Source organism: Acinonyx jubatus, chromosome D3, assembly GCF_027475565.1.
Source record: "Acinonyx jubatus isolate Ajub_Pintada_27869175 chromosome D3, VMU_Ajub_asm_v1.0, whole genome shotgun sequence".
NCBI lineage: Eukaryota > Metazoa > Chordata > Mammalia > Carnivora > Felidae > Acinonyx > Acinonyx jubatus.
Window position 1 is genome coordinate 77893335 of NC_069392.1, and position 20133 is coordinate 77913467.

General features: G+C 42.0%; 1 long non-coding RNA gene across 4 annotated transcripts in view; it reads right to left on the minus strand.

Moving 5' to 3' along the window:
- Positions 1 to 20133, minus strand: part of LOC106979381 (uncharacterized) — an 81002-nt gene that overhangs the window by 7493 nt on the left and 53376 nt on the right. For 2 of the 4 annotated variants that reach the window (XR_008291527.1, XR_008291526.1), the window contains exons 4-5: positions 17534 to 17626; positions 5632 to 8740 (exon numbers count right to left, since the gene is read on the minus strand). This is a non-coding gene — a long non-coding RNA (uncharacterized LOC106979381). Of the gene's footprint in view, positions 1 to 1334; positions 2458 to 3165; positions 3291 to 5631; positions 8741 to 17533; positions 17627 to 20133 lie in introns of those variants that run through there. The other 2 variants (XR_008291528.1, XR_008291525.1) reach the window with 2 other exon arrangements.

A 20133-nucleotide genomic window follows, 5' to 3' on the forward strand; every position in this document is an offset into this window, starting at 1 on the left:
TCTGCATATGATGTCAGGATGGGGCAACTGTCTTGTAACAAGGGGAGCTTCTTGGAGAACATTCTAAAGGTGAGAGGAGGGTAAAGGACAAGGCTGATGACATCACTTTGTCTGCACGCTAAGCAATCCTAGCAGTGTTCTCCCTCCATATTTATCATCCCACGAGGTAATAATCCTCCTATTGTAGGAGACACTTTGCATTGTTTTCTGCTACCTATAACCAAAATCGTCCCAATATGCCACTTCCACAAGTATGCTTGATTTTCCGCTGCACAGTCTTTATATGAGAAAACTATGTCAGATGGACTGCCACACAGAGTTTCAAAGGCCTAACAGAGAGAAACAGCATTTTTTTTCTTATTGTGATAAAATGTACATAACATAAAATTTACCATGGTAGCCATTTTTAAATGTATGGTTACAGTGGCATTAAGTACATTCACACTGTTGTGCAACCATCCCCACTATCCATTTCCTGAACTTTTCGTCATCCCAAACTGCAACTCTGTATCCATTAAACAATAGTAATTCCCCATCCCCCCTCCTCCCAGCCCCTGACAACGGCCATCTACTTTCTGTCTCTATGAAAATGATTTCTCCAGTACCTCATATAAGTGGAATCACACAACATTTGTCCTTTTGTGTCTCATTTCACGGAGTCTAATGTCTTCAAGGTTCATCCACGTTGTAGCGTGTATCGGTTTCCTCCCTTTTTGAGGCTCAGTAATATTCCATTGTATGGATATACCACCATTAATTTATCCACTCATCAAATAGACATTTGGGTTGTTTTCACTTTTTTCCTATTGTGAATAATGCTGTTATAAATGTGGGTGTTCAAGTATCTGTCAAGTGCCTGCTTTCAATTCTTTTGATATATACCTAGAAGTGCAATGCTATATCATCTGGAAATCCTATTTTTTAATTTTTTGAGAAATACCCATAGTGTTTTTCACAGTAGTTGCACCATTTTACATTCCCACCGATAGTGCACAAGGGGTCCAATTTTTCCACATCCTTGCCAACACATATTTCTGTCTCTCTTTTTTACAGTGGCCAGTCCAGTGGTTGTGAAGCAGTATCTCACTGTAATTTTGATTTGTATTTCTCTAATGATTAGTGATGTTGAACATCTTTTCATGTGCTTATTAGCCATTTGTATGTCTTCTTTGTTGGAGAAGTGTCTGTTCAAGTCCTTCGCCCATTTTTGAATTAGGTGGTTTGTTTTTTGTTTTTATTGAATTTCAGGCATTCTCTGCTCTTCCGAAATTATATTTAACTAAAACGAAGCATTTATATGAGCTTCTGGATGGTCACCTTCTTGGTTCACTTACCTCTGGTTCATCTTTGCATTACCCCAGAGCTGTAGCTCAGTGCTGTCATATGGCAGAAATTCAAGACATTTTTTGGCTGGCTAGATATCTGGATGCAGATGAACCCTTTTAGGAAATAGAAGATAAGATTACAAAAGTAATTTGGGTTTCAATGTGAGGATGTATCGGTTTGATGGGAAATGGAAAGTAGGATAGTCTTTGAGCACGAGCGGAATTTAGAAAAGCTGATGTGACCCTGGTGTGCAGGAGGAATTGGAGGCAGAGATCCTGGAGGCAACGGACACAGCTAAAGAGTCCTAGTGCCTGTGAAGGTGATTAGGGCTGGAATCAGACTGGGAGCAGCAGGAGTGTGACAATCATAATAACAGTACCTAGTTCTTTACAGTTACCATGGCTTTTCACACCACTATTTCGTTTGCCCCTTCAATAATTCTGCTAGGCAAATATTATCACCTTCTATAGAATTGCAAATTGATTCTCAGAAAGTGTGAATGATTTCCCCAGGAATTAAAGGCTAGGTCAGCATCAGATCCCCAGGCAATGCTGTTTCTCATCCACCAGTACCACCAGACTACACATCAGAGGCACAGGATAAACTTCCAAACAAGATGTCTAGGCCCCAGCCCCAGATATTGTGACTTAATCGGTCTTCAGTGCGGACTAGGTGAGGGAGTTCCTGAAAGCTACCCAGAGATTCTAACCTGCAGCCAGGCTGAGAACCTCTGGAGAGGGAAGGGGAGGCAGAGGTGATGAGATCCAATGACGAACTGCAGAAAAATACAAATGGCATGACAAGGTCTTCAGCCCAAGGGACTGTCCTTCCCAAGAACCTCATCTCACCAAGTGCAGAATTCGATGCACGCAGCTGCATTCAGGGTTAGAATCAATGGAAAATGGCTGCTTGTGACGGGATCTCAAATAGTCATCCACAGACGGTAACAGGCAAGTGCAGCACACGTGCTGGGGCAAGGGGATGGATAACTCTAAGGGTAGCGATACAGACCTTGCTTCCTCTGCATTGTCCCACAGACTTCCATTCAATGGCATTAAATTGCATCCTTGGAAATGCTCCACAAGAGACTTCTCTTTTTGGATTCCCACAACTTTCCCCACTTAGTGGTCTCTGGGAAAACAACCAGTAGCAGTGCCATCCTTGAGGTTTAAGGTGGTCAGTTACGGAGGATGGCTGGAGGGGAAGATGAATTTAGGAGCCAAAACTATTTGGGATACTGGTGGCATATCCAGGTGGAAAAGATCAGCACGCATTTGGAGGTGAGAGACTGAATCATTCAGGTTAGGTCTGGGCTAGATTTTAAAGCAAACCAGGTAGAAACTGGTTAAAATTTAGGTGTGAATGAGATCACCAAGGAACTCCATAAAGAAAGAGAAGAGGTGCAAGGGGCAAATGACCGCCCTTAGTGGTTTAGGCAAGAAAAAGGATCCACACAGGTGTTTTACTGTGTCAGCCCACCTTACCTGCCTCATCGCCCACTAGTCCTTATTTGCACCATAGATTGCAGATCGTGGAGATTGTCTTTTGCCCTGAACATGACCTTCACTTTTCTATCTCCTTGTCCTTTCTCCGGAAATGTTTCTTCTCTCTCCTCCATATGCACATATATGCTCAGTTCTCTACAAGACCAGTTCCAAATGCCATGCCCCTCCTTTGGAGGCTTTTACTATCCTCCCATGGGGACATGACCCCTCTTTCTTTTAACCCTCATTGCACATCTCTGTAAAGCTCTTGTGCACTATAACGGTTACCTACTGCTGTGTAACACATTACCCCCAAACTTAGAAGCTTCCCCCCAAATCAAGTATTATCTCTCACCATTCCTAGGGATCAGGAATCCAGGAGTGGCTGAGCGAGGTGGTTCTGGCTCTGGATCTTTCACGTGGTTGTAAGGTGTCAGCTGGGGCTGAGAAAGGGTGAGGTAGTGCCCAGAAAAATTTCATCTGTAACACAGATAAGAATTGTCTGCCAAGGCAGGGGTTTGAGAGTCCATAAAAAGGGTAGCAATGTCTCCATGAGTAGGCGGAGAGGACACAGCACCCCCCACCTTGGATAGAGGACCTGACAGCTACAAATAATCAGCCAAGCTTCTTTTTCTCCTTCTCTGGGTCACTAGAAAAAGCTTTCTGTGGTATCCACCTTCCAGCTTCATGGAGACTGATCTTGCTCTCCACTCTTGTATGCTCAACACCAGAGATGCTCAAAGTGTCAGGTTCCCCCCTCCCACTCTTTCTTTGCTGGTAAAGGCAAAAGAAGGGAAGATGTAATAGAAGCTCTGGTCTGAGAAGCCATTACTCTGCCTTTGTTCTCCACTCTTCCTAACCAGCCTTGGGATGACGCTGACTTCTACCGGGCCAAGTCAGAGAATCTTGATGAGAGTTTCGAAATTCAAATCCAGCACAAGCTCTTTAACATCATAGATCTCATCTGCTCACACCTCTACACCTTCCTCAGGGTGTGCCCTCCAAGAAGGTTTAACAGTTTGCATTTTAAGAAAGAAAAGAGGGGTGGGACGCCTGGGTGGCTCAGTCTGTTACGCTCCGACTTCGGCTCAGGTCATGATTTCACAGTTTGTGGGTTTGAGCCCCGCGTCGGGCTCTGTGCTGACAGCTTGGAGCCTGGAACATGCTTTGGATTCTGTGTCTCCCTCTCTCTCTGCTCCTCCCCCACTTATGCTGTCTCACTCTGTCTCTCAAAAATAAAATAAAACATTAAAAAAATTTTTAAGAAAAAAAAGGAGTAGTGAGGTACTGGAGTTGGTAAGAGTACCTGACTCCTTTTTTAATTTTTTAATTTTTAAAAAATTTTTTTAATGTTTTCACTTATTTTTGAGACAGAGAGAGATAGAGCATGAGCAGGGGAGGGGCAGAGAGAGAGGGAGACACAGAATCCAAAGCAGGCTCCAGGCTCTGAGCTGTCAGCACAGAGCACGACATGGGGCTCGAACCCACAAACTGAGAGATCATGAGCTAAGCTGAAGTCGGATGCCCAACTCACTGAACCACTCAGGCGCCCCTTGATTCCTTTTTTTAATTCAAATTTTATTCTGGTTATTCTGATCTGTACTTTATTTAACCTCTTCTCAATTTATTTTTTTTATTAACATAGTTTTATTTTACTTTTATTTTACTTAAATCCAAGTTAATTAATATACAGCTTAATAATGGTTTCAGGAGTAGAATTTAGTGATTCATCACTTACATATAACACCCTGTGCTCATCCCAACAAGTGCCCTCCTTAATGCCCATCACCCATCTAGCCCATCCCCCACTCCTCTCCTCTCCAGCAACCCTCAGTTTGTTCTCTGGATTTAAGAGTCTCTTAAGGTTTGCCTCCCTCTCTGTTTTTATCTTCTTTTCCCTATGTTCATCTGTTTTGTATCTTAAATTCCACATAAGAATGAAATCATATGATATTTGTCTTTTTCTGACTTACTTTGCTTAGCATGATACATTCTACTTCTATCCATGTTGCTGCAAATAGCAAGATTTCATTCTTTTTGATTGTCGAGTAATATTCCATTGTGTGTTTGTGTGTGTGTGTGTGTGTGTGTGTGTGTGTGTGTGTGTACCACATCTTCTTTATCCATTCATCAGTCAATGTATATTTAGGCTCAATCCGTTATTTGGCTATTGGTGATAGTGCTGCCATAAATATTGGGGTGCATGTGCCCCTTCAAATCAGCACTTTGTATCCTTTGGATAAATACCTAGTAGTGCAATTGCTGGATCATAGGATAGTTCTATTTCTAACTTTTTGAAGAACCTCCATACTGTTCTTCAGAGTGGCTACACTAGTTTGCATTCCCACCAATAGTACAAAAGTGTTCCCCTTCTCTGCATCATCGCCAACATCTGTCGTTGCCTGAGTTGTTAATTTTAGCCATTCTGATGGGTGTGAGGTGGTATCTCATTGTGGTTTTGATTTGTATTTCCCTGATTATGAGTGATGTTGAGCATCTTTTCATGTGTCTGTTAGCCGTCTGGATGTCTTCTTTGGAAAAGTGCCTGTTCATGTCTTTTGCCCATTTCGTCACTTATTTTGTTTTTTGGGTGTTGAGTTGGATAAGTTCTTTATAGATTTTGGATACAGTACCTGACTCTTCTAAACACTTATCAGTGCAGTGCAGGTGAGAGCCAGAACTACCTCAAAGGAGTAGCAGCATTGAAAAAAGTCTCTAAGGCTGGTAGAGACCTAAATGTATGTATATACCAATGAGGAAGATACTGTAAAGAAAGAAATCTAGAATTAAGAAAGAATTATGTATTTGACTAATGTATATAGAAAGGTTGAATTCACAATTGTATTTGTTTAAGAATACTAGTTTACATGTATCCATGGAATACACACACACATGTACATGTATGTGTATATATATATATATATATATACATACACACAAATAGTTAAATATGTAGGAAGAAAAAAAGATAATGTCAATAGATTCCAGATAGCAAAAATATTATAGGTCACATTCTCTGTTATCAGTACAAATAAAAAAGTAATAGAAGTTTAAACAAAAAACACTCCACCATCTGACATCTAATACACATTCTATTATGGTACCATAAAAATACAAAGTATTTAGAAAAAACAGAAATTAGAACCACACATATTAAAACTTAAGGTATTTAGCCAAAATTGTGCCCAGAAACAAGTTTGACATTTTAAAAGCTTTAACTGTTATTCGAGAAAGGTTGAAAAAAGAAAATCTAGTCATTTGAATGTGGAAGCTAGAAGAAGATTACAAGATACCTAAAATAAAGAAAAGGAAGAAAATAATAGAGGTAAAAAGCCCAAATTAATAAAATTAGGGATTGGTCAACAAATTCGAGAACTTTATATGTGAGAAAAAATAAGCAAAGTAGTCCATATCTGAAAAGTTAAATGAAGAAAAAAATAAAAACAACACCACAAATTTAGAACAGGGGAAGTATGCGACAACAAATATGGAGGGGACTTTAAATAGATAAGCATAGACTTGCACATGCAATTCTCACACCATATTCAAGTCTATGCTCATAAATTTCAAAATCTGGCAATTTTCTAAAAAAACGGAAATTTCCAAAATTGAAACTAGAAATACCATAATGTACTAGTAAAGCAATAACAAGAACTGTCAAAGAACTACTTCCTAATAAGGCTCCAGAACCAGATCATTTACTAATAGATTCTCTCAAGTTCTCAAAGGAGGAAGATTCACATCCTCCATATTTGTTCCAGGGCACGTAAAAAAGGCAATTACCCCATTCATTTTGTGATCCTTCCCTTCATTTTCTTTTGCCCCTATATTTCACCATTTATTTATTTTATTGGTCTTTTACACTCAGTTAACCTCGTATTCTATCAAACTTGCAGCCTCACAAAAGTCGTCTCAAAAGTGTTTTTGCTTCTGAGGAGTTTTGAATAGGCTGTGACACAGGTTTATAGACGAGGAGAAAACAAGAAAATGTTTTTCTCATCCTTTTCAGAATCCGAACTTTCCATAATAAGTGTCTACAATGTGGGTGACCTTATCCTGCGCTTTTTAACACAGGCAAATGGTTTGTGATTATTATCCTGTCTTTTTGTATTGTAATTTTAATACACAATTTTGGGGGGCTTAGTTTAGTTTATTTGATGTCCTTCCCTCTTAAAAAAATCTCTGCTCATACTCAAAGGTCGAGGCCAAAATCCTGATGCTGCAATTCTTATCTTTGCAATGACTTTGTAACCATGAATGCTGTTCCTTACCGATATTTTTTTCTGAATATCAGCTGAATATTCAGGATCATCCCTCTGTAAACAAGTTGGAGTTATATGAGAAAATGAAGAAAACTGCTTGACTTTAGGAAGAAAGTGGCCATCATGCCTGGCCCAGTTGCTGGGAGCTTGAGCAACCTGGAAACCTAGGAAATATTTCCAATTTGCAGAACTGTATTCACCAATGTCAAGGGCAAAACTAACGAAAGGCAAGTTTTGCCACCATCCTTCTCTGTTGTGCTTCTTCCATGGGGGTAGGCGGGAGAAGTCCTTTCTCTCCCCATCCACGGTGATTTGAATCCTTCCAGGGGCGCCTGGATGGCTCAGTTGGGTAAGTGTCCGACTTTGGCTCAGGTCATGGTCTCACAGTTCGTGGGTGGGAGCCCTGCATCGGGCTCTCTGCTGTCAGCATGGAGCCTGCTTCAGATCCTCTGTCCCCCTCTGCCTCTGCCCCTCCCTTACTTGTGTTCTCTCTCTCTGTCTCTCTCAAAAATAAACTTAAAAAAAGATGAATCCTTCCAAAAGGGAAAGGACTCAGTTTTGCTGAAAGCTTTCATAGTTAATTCAATGCAATCAAAATCATTCATCTTTGAAGCTGTCAGCACCTGGAATGCTGATAGGCATTCATTCCCTTCCCTCTGCCTCCTTTGAATTTTGTTGTTACCAGGGAACTAACTGCATTAAAGTTAAAACACACACACACACACACACACACACACACACACACACACACTCTTGTAGTTTGATGAAAGGTACAACTTAACGTTTTGTTCCTTGGAGCCCAGAACCGTAACTAGTACCGAGTTTACACTTAATAAGTGTTATTTGAAACTAAATAAAATCAAATTGAATTGAATTCAGCTAAAATAGGGTATAAAGACAAAGCTATGGGAGCAACAGAGGAGAGAAGTTTCTAATTCTGCCTGGGAGCATTAGAAAAAGTCCAAATAAAAATAACACAAAATGTGTTTGGAGGAGTCAAACACACCATTTTGACAATGCAATTTAATTGCATGGAGAAAACATTTGTTTAATTTTAATAATAAATGCTTACACATTTTTGCACAGCATTTTAATCTTTGAAACCCTTCCAGGCGCTAAATAATTGAATTTTCTAGATTACATTCTTCAAAAATCATCCACATTGATTTAATGTTCCCAGCAGAGTAGTTAAAGGAAAATGTACACAAATTAAAGCAGAGACAGCACAAACTCAGGACTCTTCTCCACATTATTTGGACCACCCACTACCCAAGAGGTGGTACCAAAAGGAGACAGGTGGCCCTGATTCTGTCCGTGAGAAGTAGAAGCCACCCCTATCAGTGCAGACACCAATGTCACCTGATCACATGCACAAGGGAGATCAGCAAAGAAAACACCCAGATCCTCTGGGCCCTAAAAGGCAAAATAACAGCATCCAGGGGTCCATATGGGCTATTCTTCTCAACACCCGCTTTCTACAGTCACCTCTTTCCTAGTAAACCGAAGAGCTTCTAGGAACAATGTTGCTCTTTGAAGATCTCTCTAATCATGTGAGCTGAGGTTTCTACGCTGGAATCCACGTGTGCTGTGATGTCTGTGTCTGTAAACAGATGCTTGATGGGACTTTTCTTGTTGTCCTAAGTCCATCTGCAGCCTATTTAAGAAAGACTAGAAATAAGAAAGAGTAATTAGAGAAAGTTACCAAATGAAAGAGGGAAAGCTTCCTTCCACTCCAGGCCAGAGATGGGAGGGTACTGAAAGCCACCCCCGCCTCAGCCCCCACCAGAGAGGCTGGGTTGTCCTCAAGAAAACACTGGGAGATGGAGCGCCTGGGTGGCTCAGTTGGTTGAGCGTCCGACTTCGGCTCAGTTCATGATCTCACAGCTCGTGAGTTCGAGCCCCACGTCGGGCTCTGTGCCGACAGCTCGGAGGCTGGAGCCTGCTTCGGATTCTGTGTCTCCCTCTCTCTCTCTGCCCCTAACCCACTCACATTCTGTCTCTGTCTCTGTCTCTCTCAAAAATAAATAAACATTAAAAAAAAAAAAAAGACACTAGGAGGGCAAAGAAACGAGGAAGAAGACCCATCCTTCCCTGCTGGGTCTCTGAGCCCAGAGGGTGAGGCTGAGAGTCCGGGAAGAAGAAGCTCTGGACTGAATGGGAGACTGAAGTTTTGATTTCGACTAGAAGAGACACTTTAACCCTTGAAAATGAGTCATAGCTACTTAAGTGAGATTATTCTTATAACTGAAAGCCACTCCTAAGCAATGAGATGTGTCCACTGTGCCATCATGGATCAGGGAGCAGAGATCTGGCAACGCCATGAAAGGAAAAAGAAATCGCGCCATGTCCTGTTTGTATCCACTGAGATCGTTGCATTTAATAAACTAGTTACACAATCTTACAATGTCACCTCATTTGTCCTAACACGGTCAAGGAAATACGCTATTACGTAGTTGATTCTGTTAGCAGTTGTAATGACCCGGCTGGCTTAACTACATGGTAATCCAAATAATGGTGCAAAAATCAAATCAAATAAACAGCCACACAAAAGGCTGACTGAATGGCCACGGAGAGCAGCAGCTTTAGACTTCTCTCCCTTTTGCCCCCATAACTCTCAATAAAATTGAATAATAAAATTCAGACCAAGCTGTCATTAAGATGACATTATGACTTGTCTGGATAATCAAAACCTGGCAGACAGTCAGTGTAATTATGGTTTTAAACAAACACTTTTCCACTCAGAAACAGGTAAAGGGACTAGCCCCAATGATTAGAAAGGACCAAGTTTAGCTGGAGAAACAAATTTCAGCCTAGCCTTCAGAAGTCCCAGGCTTAAGCTACTTTTTAAAAGGTCAAAATGCTTAAGTGATGACAACCCACACAGGTTGTTGTGAAAACGGTCTCTTGATTTTGAATCACTGAGATGCCCAGTTCTCATCTGTCACCTGCACTGTGAACTGCACTCATTTTCTCCTGTTAGCAGGGTCAGTCATAGCGACCAAAACAAAACAAAACACGACAACTGAACTGATCAGGAGATAGCTAAATGGATCAACCAATAAAATTTGGAATGCTTTGTAATTGCATGATAATGACAGAATCTACAATAATAAAATGGCTCACAATTTGAATTTATAATCCCTACTTACTTCATAAAGCCCTAGCATTTTAGAAGCAAGATTATCTATTCACAAGGCTTCTGCCCAACTCATGTAAGAGGATTCTATTATGGTTAAACTGGAGATAAAATGGGAGTTTTAATATGATTATAGGTCAGTGGTTTTTGAATTGTTAATGTATAAAAGACCCCAGAGGCATATGCTGAATATATAGTCCGTGAAAGACAAAATTAAATAAACAAAAAGCAATTTACAAGCTGGAAAACATTTTTTCGTTCTCATGGAGCGTTATAACACATGTCCTCTAGCATCCAACTTAACAGGGCTGAGCTGACACCACAGAAAGGAGGCAAGTAAATTAATTTCGCTTCATAGGCCCAGAACTAGAAGAAAATGGTTTGTGGAAAAGCTTTTCAAAATTGAAAACATGAACCACAGGGGTAGACACATGATTCCCGAGGGGCATGGAAGTTCCTGAAAATGAGATTCATCCTAGTGATGCAACAAGATAATGAAGATGGCATATATTTATTTATGTGTTTATTTACATTTGTTCTACCCTACCCACTTTCCGAAAGAATTGTAGTGAATGAGAAAATCCTGGAGAACAAGGGAGATATTTTCAGTCTGGGGCAGCCAGTGTCTTGAACATATCTGCAAGGCTGTCATACTAAGTAGGGTACCTATGAGGGGTCTTACACACAGCTTCCCCTTTTGCCCTTCAAGGAAGCCCTTGGCTTATAACCCACGTCCTTATTTTGTTGACCCTTGGCTCCCGGTTGCTCATTTAGGCCACTGATTTCTCACCCTAAGATGCCTATCTGGTAACAGCTGTCCAGAGGAGAGAGCTGACCCTCCCCATCGGTGTCATTGCACACACACACTGGAAACTGGGAAGAGACACACACATGCCTGCTTTGCAGCAGCCTAGCACCTGAGAAACTTTGTCCCAGCCACCCCTCCTAGGTAATGGTTTGAAAACAAGAGACACGGTGGGTTTGGTTGCAAAACTTATCAGAAATGGTCACTGGAGGCTCTCAGAGTCCCTGATTCTACAGCACTGACTGGGTATCTAGCAGATGCTAACAACCCGGAGTAGTTAGTATAAGACGACTCTCGCTTCAAATGCCAGTGCAAATGGGATGCCCAGGCTGCTCGCACTTCCTTCCGACTTGGCTATAAATTCTAGGGTTCCCATGCCCCCCTTTCAGTTTTGATGGTTACCTGGAACAACTCCCAGAATCTAGGAAAATGCTATACTTACTACTACAGCTTATTATAAAGGGTACAAATGAACAGCCAGATGAAGAGGTCCAGAGGGTGAGGTCCAGAGGAGCCCTGAGCACAGGAGCCTCTGTCTCCCTGGAGTTGGGGCACACCATCCCCCTGGCACATGGAGGGGTTCACCAACTTGGAAGATCCCTAGACTCCCTCATTTGGGGGTATGGATGGAGGTTTCATTATGGCAGCATGATTGAGTAAATCCTTGGTCGTTGGTGACTGAATTCAAACTCCAGCCCCTCTTCCCTCCTCAGAGTCAGGGAGTAGGGCTGAAAGTTCCAACCTTCTAATCATGGCCTGGTCTTTCCGGCCACCAACCCCCATCCTGAAGCTGTCTAGGGATTCTGCCAAAAGTCACCTCATTAGCAGAAACTCAGGTTGAGTAGTTAAGAGGAGCTCATTATAAGTAACAAAAGATGCTCCTATCACCCCTATACCTCAGGAAATTCCAAGGGTTTTAGGAGCTCTGTGCCAGGACCTGGGACAGAAGTAAAACATGTATTTCTCATCTAGCATTAAACCTCAAAGGGCTGTGAGATCCTCTAATCCAGACCAACTATCCCACAGTAAGATCAAATAAGGCCCATTTCCTTTTCACCTCCACACACCCCCTGCGTATCTAGTGGAGATTTCAGTTTTGTTCCATCCACATTTCCTACAAGCTGATTCTGAGTTTAGTCACTGCCAGGGGCAGGAGAGTGAGACCCGGAGCTCGTTCACCCCACTGGCTAACACTGAAGAGTGGGGTCCCTGCTCTATCCCATTCCATCCGTTAACTATCTTATGCAATAGGATCCATGTTACAGATGAGGACCCTGAGGGCCAGAGAAGTCGAGGAGGGCCAAGGTCATATGCCAGTAAGCTGTGGAAATGTCACTTGAGCTCTCAGGTCTGTCTAGCTCCAGGGTTTGAGCTCTTTACTTGGTACCCCTCTGCCTCGCAGCCACAGTGACAGCAGACTACTGTGGAAGAAACCACTGGATCAGGATTAAAGTAACCCGCAAGGATCACAAATAACAGGAATTGGGCATGTCTTCACAATTGATGCTTCCGCCAGTGTGGCTCTGAGGGGGACATCTTTGGCTCCCATGAGTGGGCACTTTGAGTTACTGACGACATCATGGATGCAACCACACACACAAAAAAGTTTAATATAATCAAAATAAGTTGTTTTAAAAACAAAAAAAAAGTTTCCCTCAAAACAAAACCTCATTAATTCAGATGCCACTAATTCAAGGTCAGTGTTGTATTAATAGGAACCAGGCTGAATTTTACCTTTGCAAACACTTTCCTAATAAATCGGGAAATTAATTGCATTGTGGTGTGAGATTTATTATATTCATTATCAGGTTCCAGAGCACTATATTATTCTCAATTAAAGTTCTGCAATGCTATTTTGACTATTTTCATCATCATTATTATTTTCAATCCATACTTGCAAAACTTAATAGAAGGGTAAAATATAGTTCCTGGCGTATGTAATATATAGATATTAGAAATATTTATGCAGCTTGTATTTGTTTATTTTTACAAAATTTGCATAATCAATTTAGCAAGTTTATATTGTTTAATGCTTGTTTACAGAAAAATATATACTTCTGAGGTATATTCTATAGAATTTTTACAAAGAATGTGGTTCAGGCGGTTATTTCCTAGGTAATGATATCATTCATAATAAAAACTGCAAGACTTATAAGACTCCAGTAGCATTGGGATTTAGAAGTTATTTAACAGTAAATCTCTAGGGAGATCCTAAAGGTTCTTCCAAGCTATAAATATGTTCAATTGCTTTACATGTGTGAAACAAATCGTCTTCTTTATGGAGTATTTGCTAGACTAAAGGACCTTTTCCCCCTTATTTCAGGTTCAAGTGAGATGTGAATGTGAAGGGCCATGGTCAAGCCAATGAACCACAAGGACATCTTCCTCTGCATGGAATGAACATAAACACATATGAAGTCCACTGTGTGGGCTTTCCTATCTGCTCCGCCCCTCCAAAAAAATCTGTGCGTTCTATCCTGGCTCTTAATATGTTCAAAACTTGCCAACAGTAGTGATCGAAACACAGATTGACCCTAAAGCAATCTACTGAAATGGAGGCAGGTTTTGCAAAAGTCAAAATCAAATTTACTATCAGCGGTTTTGAATGAAAAAAAAAAGGGGGAATAAAGAACAAATTTTGGTGGGAAAGGGCCCTCATAGATTGAACGTAGCTGTCAAGGAGCTGCTCCTGGGGCACAGAGGAGGGGAGCACCATAGGTGGGATCCCCGCTGACCAATGGACTCACCCATGAAGGCCACCCACCACAGGACCCACTCACGAGGCCGATGTCCTCTCTTCAGCTATCTCAGACCACCATTATAGAAGAACCTCAGGAATTCGGGTTTACCGGATTTGGAATCTGACAGCCTTCATAAAACCATAAAACATTAAGACTGAGGGATGTGAGCAAGTACATTACCCAATCTCCTCATCTCACGGATGGTACAAATGAGGACACTGAGGACAAAAGATAGCTAAGTGACTTGTCCAAGGTTATGGGTTCCTGAAGAGAATCTTCTCCTCCCTGCCAAACTATGTTCATGGTCACTATTGTGGGTTGAATTGTGTCCCCCCAAAAGATGTTTGAGCCTCAAGCCCAGGTAAGTGTGTGTATGACCTTATTTGGAAATAGGGTCTTTGCAGATATAAGTAAGTTAAAATGAGGTCCCACTGGATTTGGGTGAGACTTAATCCAATGACTGATGTCCTCATAAGAGGAGGGAAATTTGGACACAGACATAATGGAAAGAAGGGAAGGAGGTGATGACAGAGGCAGAGGTTGAAGCAATCCAGCTGCCAGCCGAGAAGCACCAATAGTTGTGAGAAGCCAGGAGAAGCTGGAAGAGGCAAGGAAGGATCCTTCCCCACAGCCTTCAGAGGGAGCACGGCCCTGCCGGCACCTTGATCTTGGATTTCTGTTCTCCAGAACAGAGAAACAATAAATTTCCATTGTTAAAGCCACCCACTTTGTGATAACTTGTTAGAGCAGTCCTAGGAAACTAATCCAGTAACGTTCACGTATAACAGCATCAAAACCCGTTCCATACAAAGATCGTTTACAGCGACGTAAATCTCCAGTGAAGATTCACAACTAACCACAAACACATATCCCAAAAAGCTTATTTATTAGGCACTTGCCATTTTTTTTTCTTTTTTAAAGTTTATTTATCTTGAGAGAGAGAGAGAGAGAGAGAGAGAGAGAGAGAGAATCCCAAGTAGGCTCTGAGCTGTCGGCACAGAGCCCAATGTGGGGCTCGAACTCACGAACCACAAGACCATGCATGACCTGAGCTGAAGTCGGATGCTTAACCGACTGAGCCACCCAGGTGCCCTGAGCATCTGCCCCTTTCTTAAGTGTCATACTTTACTTCATATCATCCTTATAACAACACAATGATGTATGCTTCACCCATTTTAAGGATGAACAAATAAAAGCCTGGAGAAATTTAAGGAACTTGCACAGAGTCAGTATGCTAGTAAATGCTGAAGTTGGAAATCAAACCTGGGAATGTGCACCTCAAAACCCATGCACTTAGCACTACCTCAGGCCAGCTGCATGTGGCGGGTCAGCCTGCACACTGAGTGTACCAGAGTTGTGCAAGATGGCAGCCCCGCCCTGGGCCATGGGGTTGCAATCGCTGCAAACAACTTGTGTGAGAGGAATGGCCAGACATGCCCAAGTTGTTTAATGGGCCAGTAAAACAGCAATCTGATTCTAATAGTTCACCTCCTTACCAAGAATTCCTCTATATCCACGCCACCATGTCCATTCATTCTTTCCCATAATAAACGTAGGCTACATACCTCCATCTGCCAGCCGCTCCCTTGGGTGCATCGGTAGCCACTCAGAGAATGAAACATTAGCTTTGCCCTGACTGAGCTCGCAGGGAAGTTGTGGCTGAAGTTAAAAAGACTAGTTCTTGCCTGAAAGAGCGCCAGAAAACCTCCCTGTGTTTTGCAGATGCTAGTACTTCGGTGAATTTAGGATTTTCCTCTACGTATTAAAAAGGTAGCTCAGAAGACCCACAGCAGTAGAGCACTGATTGGACCCTTTGAATTTCTGCTCACTCACCCAGAGGCAGGGGAATGAAGTTCAGAAACAGGAGACTGAAGCAGAGGAGCACATTTCCCAAGCACGCTCCAAGGACAAGAAAATGAATTTGGTTTCGTGCTCTTCACAGCTAGAGTTTGGGGGCAAATGAGTGATTTTAAGCCACAAGAAAGGCATGAAAGCAGCACAAGCAAGGACATAGGAGGCATGAATTTAAGGAGTATAGAGAGCTATCAGACGAGTGCAGCCATAGCCCAGTGTGTGTGCGTGTGTGTGTGTGTGTGTGTGTGTGCGTTTACCTGCACCCAGGTACATATGCACAGACATACACACACAGTGGGTTGTAGGGACAGTGTTGGTTGGTGATGCAGGCAAGGTAGATGGGTGCAGCTGAGCTCAGGTGTTTACCAAAGGGGCGCCTGGGTGGCTCAGTGGGTTAAGCGTCCAACTGCAGCTCAGATCATGATTTCACGATTCACAAGTTCAGGCCCTGCATCCGGCTCTGTGCTGACAGCTCGGAGCCTGGAACCTGCTTTGGATTCTGTGTCTCCCTCCATATCTGCCCCTCCCCTGCTCACACTGTGTGTGTGTGTGTGTGTGTGTGTGTGTGTGTGTGTCTCAAAAATAAATAAACATTAAAAAAATTTTAAGCCTTACTTTTAAATGTGATCTTTCTCCTCTTCTGCAGTCATGACTAAGAGCCTGGCCTGAATAGAGAAGCTTCACAACTTTCAATGTCAAAGTTTTTTTTTTTCAATTTTAAAGTTCTAATAACAAAATGAAGATCTCTCTTACTGCGAATTTTTTTACAGATTAAGAATCATTCCCTATACATATCTATGTTACAAACTGCCACAGAAACTAATTTTGTCTAGCTCAAAGATTAGCTCTAGACCAGAGGTTGGTAGACACCTTCTATGAAGGGCCAATGAGCCAATTTTTTTTTTTTTTACGTTTTGCAGGCCTTATGGTCTCTGTCATACCAACTCTGAAGTTACAGCGTGAAAGCAGCCATATGCTATATGTAAATAAGTGAATATGGCTGTTTCAATAAAATTTTATTTACAAATGAGGCAGGAGCAAATTTGGTCTATGCACAATAGTTTGCCAATTCCTGCTATAGCCACATAACCTTATCCCTGTTCAGTCAAGGAATGTTTAACCCACTTTTGTAACTGGCCAATTTTCACTGTCTTATTATTCAGTTTTCTCCTCAGGTTGATCATTCAGATTAATATTTCATACATATTTATATAAGCACTGACTTTCTTCATCCCTGGGGCAGCATCATATAGATTAGAAAGCATTCCAAAGAATAGTTTTACCATTTCACTTTCTTTGTTATCAGTAACTCTCTTCTAGAGTCCCTTTAGTTTACGTGATCTTTGTTTAAAGTGTGGCTAGGCATCCAAAATGATGTCCCTCTAAGGGGACAAGGTCATAGAGAGATAGCAGAGGGTCTTGCCAGCCTTGACTTTGTATTTCAAGATTTTATTAAAAGCATGCCTGGGAGGGGCGCCTGGCTGGCTCAGTCAGTAGAGCATGTGACTCTTGATCTCGGGGTTGTGAGTTCGAGTCTCACATTGGGTGTATGTATGTATTGCTTAAAAATAAGAAAAATAGGGGCACCTGGGTGGCTCAGTCGGTTAAGTGTCCGACTTAGGCTCTGGTCATGGCTTCACAGTTCGTGAGTTCAAGTCCCACATCAGGCTCTGTGATGGCAGCTCAGACCCTGGAGCCTGCTTTGGATTCTGTGTCTCCCTCTCTGCCCCTCCCCTGCTTGCACTCTGTCTCTCTCTGTCTCTCTCCCAAAAATAAACAAATATTAAAAAATATAAGAAAAATAAATACAAAATAAATGAAAGTACGTCTGGGAATTTTCTCTGCACTTTAGAGCTAGAAGGCCGCACACCTCATTATTCTACTCCACAAAATATTCCTTATCAGACAGTCAACAACATAGTTACCCTTCAGCTTGTGGAAGCAGAAAGATTCATGACTCAGAATCTCAGAATCAAAAAGTATCTCAGACAGTGGCAGTTCCCAATCATATGTGGGTCCTTTGAAGTAAAAGAAACAGGAGGGCACATTATGAATGCAAAATTAGGTACAAAAGTGAATTTTCTTTTAAATGAGAAAAAAAATGTCAACAGATAGAAACTCTAAAAAGCTGAGAAATACTACAACCATTTTCTTTCAGATTACCTTTTGGGTTTCTAATAACATACTTCCTTTTGCCACATTTAAAATTTTGGCTGGGTTTAGGGATGCCTGGGTGGCTCAGTCAGTTAAGTATCTGACTTTGGCTCAGGTCATGATCTCTCAGTTTGTGGGTTCGAGCCCCATGTCGGGCTCTGCGCTGACAGCTCAGAGCCTGGAGCCTGCTTTGGATTCTGTGTCTCCCTCTCTCTCTGCCCCACCCCCCTGCTTGCACTCTGTCTCTCCCTCGCTCTCAAAAATAAATACGCATTAAAAAAATAAAAAATAAATTTAAAAAAGTCAATATCGATAGTGATACAAAGATAGTGATACAAAGTGATACAAAGATAGTGTATCACTTAATCGACAGTGATACAAAGATCTGCACATTTATGGAAATGTGTGGCCCATTGCTAGGCCTTGAAAGGGTCTGTGAAGAGGAGAATCCACAAGTTTTGGCTTCATTATCATCATGGTAAACCCACCTCTGACCTTCAAAAGCACTTAGTTTAGGTTTCATATCAATTAGTTACCCCTGGTGGTTAACCAGCCTCTTCATAAACACCCCCTGTAATACTTAATTTATTACTTCCCAAAGCACCCCTATCCGTTTTTAGGCATTGTGTTAGTCAGGGATCTCCAGAGAAACAGAGACATTAGGATAGATATAAATACACATAAGAAGAAATTTATTATAGGAACTGGCTCAGCAGTTCTCAGGGCTGAGAAGTGGCATGATCTGCTGTCTGCAAGCTGAAGAGTGGGGAAAGCTGGGGCTATTTCAGTCTGAGACCGAAGGCCCGAGGACCAGCTGCACCCACGTCCGAGGGCAGGAGAAGATGCATGTCCCAGCCCAAGTAGAGAGTGAATTCCCCTTTCTTCAACCTTTTGGTTCTATCTGGGCTTTCAACAGATTGGATGATGCTCACCCACACACTGGTGAAGGCATCCTCTTTACTCAGTCTACTGATTCAAATGCTAATCTCTTCTGGAAACGCCTTTGGAGACACACCCAGAAATAATGTTCTACCCATTATCTGGGCATCCCTTAGCTCAGTCAAGTTGACACATAAAATTAATCATCATGAGCATCTTATTATTTTTGAACTGTGGTAAACCAAATCCCACCTCCTAATAACTACTATCCAGTGATCCAGTGGTTCTAAGCCTCCCCCTTTATTTTTGAAAGTTTGCTTATTAATTTATTTATTTAAAAGTAATCTCTATGCCCAATGTGGGGCTCAAACTCACAACTCCAAGATCAAGAGTCATATGCTCTTCTGACTGAGCCAACCGGACACCTCCTAAGTCTCCCATTTGAATAGTAAATCTAATCACTCTTCTACATGACAGTCATCCATACATTTGAAGACTGTGGTCACATCATTCACTGTCTTAATTTGGGTTCTCTAGGAGGCAGACTCTTTCATAAGGATGTATTCAAATGCAAGTAGTATCTGGGAGGTGGGTCTAGGAAGCAGCAGTAGAGGAGGAGGGAACCGAGAGGGAAAAGAAAGCAGTCAACAAGAGTGTTATCAAGCCAATGACCACTGTGGACAGCCTGAGCTCAGTCCTTGGGAAACCATGGAAGCCAGCGTAGAATACTGGCCTCAGGGTTATCCCACCTAAAGGTTGAGGAAGCTGGGGATTTACACACCGACGCCCATCAATTATTAGTTGAGGGCTGCTCTTGAGAGAGATTGGGCTCCAGCTTTCAGAAAGAGCCCTCAAACAAAGAGATGGATAGGCTGACAGCTGCAACTCAGCCAGCAAGTACTTCCATGGTAAGATCCAAGGGAATATGGGCAGCACATTCTCTAGGTCAAAATGCCCAGGGGTCCTCAAGGGTTCTGCACACAGAACAGCTAGGGGTCTCCTCCACCCTGTTCTATCAGATGCTCTTGCCTTTTTTTTTTTTTTTAGCTTAGAACTGAACATTATACTCTATGCGTGGTCAGACTTCTCATTCCCCAAATTTCTGGTCCCACAAAGAACAAGCACAACATAGAATAGGCACCATCATTGATCAAGGGTAGAAGAAAACATAATAAGGCCAAGCCACAAAAACAGCTAAGAATATTTAGGCAAATCTGATACCAGTGGAATGGACTTGGTGTGGTTCTAATGCAGCAGGTCTAATGAGGCTCCTGAATGGCTTTGACCCACCCGTCCCCAGGTCAGTCAACTGGGAAATTCTATTTTCTTTAAAAATTCCAGACAAATTCACTCTTTCCTTGTCACCTGTCACCTAAGAGGATATTCTTCTTTAGTGCTGTCATGTAAGAAAGATCCAAGTTTGAACTATGGAGAGTGCATGAACGATTGTTTATATTAGATAATCAAAAATAGCAAGCTCTTTGCATTAAAG